The sequence below is a fragment of the Patella vulgata genome, chromosome 9 (assembly GCF_932274485.2).
Source record: "Patella vulgata chromosome 9, xgPatVulg1.2, whole genome shotgun sequence".
Classification (NCBI taxonomy): domain Eukaryota; kingdom Metazoa; phylum Mollusca; class Gastropoda; family Patellidae; genus Patella; species Patella vulgata.
Genome location: NC_065887.2, coordinates 46,477,865 through 46,482,343, shown reverse-complemented (window position 1 = coordinate 46,482,343; position 4,479 = coordinate 46,477,865). Strand labels below are relative to the sequence as shown.

General features: G+C 33.4%; 1 long non-coding RNA gene across 1 annotated transcript; it reads right to left on the bottom strand.

Annotated features, from left to right (window-relative positions):
- Positions 1 to 207: 207 nt before the first annotated feature.
- Positions 208 to 4,108, bottom strand: LOC130014350 (uncharacterized). The gene is made up of 3 exons (XR_008789325.1): positions 3,948 to 4,108; positions 1,015 to 1,109; positions 208 to 356 (listed from the first exon to the last, which is right to left on the bottom strand). It is a non-coding gene; the product is annotated as an uncharacterized LOC130014350 (long non-coding RNA).
- Positions 4,109 to 4,479: the final 371 nt, after the last annotated feature.

Below are 4,479 nucleotides of genomic sequence, written 5' to 3'. Positions count from 1 at the left end.
GTCATTCTGCTAACAGAATTCTAAAGGTATTCCAGTAGGATTTTCTATAGGGCCTGTGTTGTCATGATCAGTCCCAAATCTAATAATATACAGTCCCATGTAAATGAATAAATAAATAATATATTTAAAACAAAAAAAAAAACCATGGCATCAGTTTATGAGAAATTTTGCTGATCCAACTCAAAACTGAGAAACACATACCTCTTCTGGGTCACTTGAATTAATAACATACTCTTCCTCATCACTTGAGATTAAACCAAATGTGTCTCCATTTTCAGTGTTTCATATTTTAATTTCTCTTGCACAGACTTCAGCAAATGATTATTTGTTGTCTTTTTTCTTTTTTTACTGCCAACCTGCAAAGGAATTAGATTAGAATTGATTATTCTGAAAGAAATATTTTATGTTGTTGACAGTTAAATTTAAAATGTGTCAAAGACTATTATAATGGATGGTGCTCTTAACATGGTTCCTACAGTACACCAAATTGGGGATGATATTTCATGACATCATTAACAAATTCTAGTTACCTAAGTATCGGACGCTTATTAAGAGTACAACAACAAAGAAATTTGATCAATAAGACAATTCTTTGCCATAAACCTGAATGGATACACTGACCATTACATCCATTTTGAAAACAACATAAATATTGCGTAGCTGTAGATTTTATTAAATTTATGGACTAATGTGGTAAGTTTTACCTTTATTTCATTGGGAAATTGTTTATTATATTATGTAAAGCTATGTGCTGTACAGTTTGGGGTTAGTCGAATTGAAAATTAATGGAATTATAGGCCAGTAACTTTCATCAAACGTGCTCAAAGGAATTCCTCAGAACTATCCACTATTGTGGAACCATTTCTATGTACTGTAGTCTAGGCCTATTAGCTAGGCCTAATAAATAAAGGGCATATTATTTTTTATATGAGGTGTGGTCTAGACAATAGGCTAATACTAATAGTAATAGACATAGGCCTGAGCACTCATCTAAAAAAAAAAAGGCCTACTTACTTTTTTCTTGTCTCTGTCTCATTCTCACTTGTTTTCCTGTTTATATTACCGTATAAGTATCTTGATAAATAATCTAGAATATTTTTTTCGGTCATCTGAAAAACGAAAATAGAAAAATAGAGAAAAATGAAATGGGGTTTAACAACAGTTTAACAGCCTACGACCGAACTGTTCTGATCTGACTGGGCAAATGAAGTCAGGCATACGAAATGCAGTGATGAGGGAACTTCTGCCAGGACAGCGTCTTATAGTCTATCGAATTCCAACTGCCAGGGGATCTTTTACCTGCACTCCAATGTTTACACGGGACCTCGGCTATCCGGCCCAGGCCCTTTGTCCTGCATCACATTCACTGACATTACAAGGGTGAACCATGCTGGAAATCCTGAATTAGCTGATGAACTTTCTCGTCTCGGCTAGTTCTAGGCCTCGGCGTACACAGAGATCGAAATGAGAACAGTTCTAGTTCTAGGCCTACTTCAATTTTAAAGCCTACTAACTTATTATTCTATTAATACATTTAGGCAACCGCTATCTAGATTTAGTTAGGGACTATTAAGAAAAAAATGACTTGCCACTAAATTTTATAATTTTCGCAAGGTAGTCTACAGAACTGTGTCTTTTTCAGTATGTTTTGTGTCTCTAGGCTAGACTGTCCCGCCTTTGCTGTTTACAGCCACCGGCCATTTTGAAATATTGAAATTTCCTTCGAGAAATATCCCACGTCTCATTATCAAATGTTTCTTCTAATTCAGCATTTTTAGATAAAATCCGATTTCACACTCATTTTCTTACTGTTTCTCCGTGAATTGAAAAAAGCGCCCAATTTCGTCTGATCTCCACTTCAAAAGGGTTCATGTGACGATAGTAATTTCGTATCATTATTCATAACCCTTACGCCATTTTGATACACGCCCATCTCCACAGAGGCATCTAGGTGACATTCTCTCTTTAACAACTAACTATAGAATAAACACAAACTCTAAATTTATAGAAGAACTACAACCGAAACCAGTTTTTAATTTTCGTTTGGTATTATTGCTAAGTGAAATGGGCAACGGCATAGAAATAAGGCACGATCTTAACTTAATTTACAAACTAACCCCCTGACACGTGACTTATGCCGGATTGATGATTCGATTTCCATGATGGCGTCCGACGTTAATTCATTTTCTTTTGAATTTCAGGTTAAAATATGAATATCATGGACATTCCTAATACGAATAACGGGGCATTTGGGAACAGTCAATTGTTACAACTATTCGTTTCTTTTATTTTTGGGCAGTGTCTTCAAGAACAGAATAAATAAAAATGAATTTTTAAACATTTTTCCTCTCGCTCTTCAGCCATCTTCCGATTCAACTCGTCGCGTGTACGAGAACCAATTCAACTGACATTTTCAACACATTCCCTTTTTTAAACTATTATTGCGAGAACTGTCAGCCCTTTATCTAAATCTTACGTAAAGCATCTTAACTTTCCCTGAGTGATATAATACAAAACAAGATGCCTTTTTTACACCATCATCATCATTGTTACACAACACAGGGAGCATCATAGATTATGGAATTTTGAATTGATCATATCTATGTAGATACTGAATGGACTGATATTCCTTTTACAGATTCAACTTTCACAATATTGTAGTTTACAAGGGATCACCCCCACAGTCTTTAATTAATAAATTTCTTACTCTTATTTTAATATTTATTCTCTTGGTATTGATTTCAGATCCATTTCTACTGCCTGGAATGTTTATTTTATTTGGGAAAGGATAATTCCAGAAGATTGTGCGGCAGTTGTAGTGAAGAATGTTTAATTGAACAGGCTTTGAAAAATGGAAACTACTTTCTCTACTTGCCTTTAAAACAGCAATTGGTTGAATTACTCAACGATGCAAGATTATGAACATTTAACAGGACGTGATGTGCAGTTTTTGTAGCAGATAAACAGTGCAGATGAAATTCTCTGCTCAAAACTTGACAAAAATTTGATAAAACAACATAATTTGTGTGGTAATGATATAACAATAACATTCATTACTGACAGTGGCAGAGTTCCTCTATTTAAGTCATCTGGATTTCATATTTGGCCAATACAGTGTATTATAAATGAGCTTTCAACTCATTCTTGCAGGGCCTGAATAAGATTTATTTGACGTAGCCTGGTAGTAATGACTTTGTGTCGCCTGAAATTTGCCTTATTTTGTTACAAATACAGATAGTCTCCTCCTTAAAAACAATACAAGAAATGTTATTATTTACTCCCTATAAATTATGCCTACTATTACAATAATTATCCTGAAAATTTTTGTCATATACACCGCTTTAAAGCCTTTGACATCATCATTAATAACATGTTGCTGGGGTATATATGAGCATTTAGAAATGAACAAATAAAATGAAAACTATTTATCGCACAGCTCTGATTTTTTTTAATGTTAATAAATTAAGTTATACAAAATAAAAGCATAAACGTTTTAAATTTTTTTTATATTACATTACGTGACTGAAACTTACACAATTTCTTAAATTAAAATTTTATTTTTCAGGTTTCTGATTATTGGAACAGTTTTGAAAATGGAAATGTAGTTAATTCTGAACCGCTCTTTAAATGAACTTTCAATTTGTTATATTGGATACCAGAACAGCACATAGAGATGCAGCGCAGAAGAAGATACAAAGAATATCTACGAGATTAATCTGTACTTGTACCAAGACAAACTCTTTTTAACTGAAAGATTTACATGTACTTAAAATGAGAATATCCCAGAATTCATGTTTCTAACTGAAAATTAAAACCTACCCTGAAAGAATAACCCGTTACAGGTTTAAAGAAAAACTTTCACAAGACTAACCCCAAATTCCATTGCATATATTCAGATCCCAAGTTATTTTGGCATAGAATATACCCGAAAGATCAAAGAGATTTACCGTTGTTTCTTTCAGTTAAAAAGAGTTTGTCTTGGTACAAGTACAGATAATGTCGTCAATATTTTTGGTATCTTCTTCTGCGCTGCATCTCTATGTGCTGTTCTGGTATCCAACATAACAAATTAAAAGTTAATTTAAAGAGCGGTTCAGAATTAACTACATTTCCATTCTCAATCTGTTACAATAATCAGAAACCTGAAAAATAAAATTTTAATTTAAAGTAGCTAAGAATCTAACTCAATATCATCTAAAGTCTTCGACATTGAAAACACGAATTATCTGTCAATTTAAATCAACATTTATGTTGTGATCTTACCGGAAAAAGATGGGCTTTTGATATCCAATATTTTAGACAAAATAAACATTTTACCATTGGTATGCGAATCGTATACCATAATTCATTTCAGTCCCATATTCCACAAGTCATGTCAAACGGTGATGCCATTCTTATCTAGAGAGCATGCACAATACATACTATATCGACTGGAATAACCAGACGCTAGAGATTGCCATTCGATTGAGATTTCTGGCA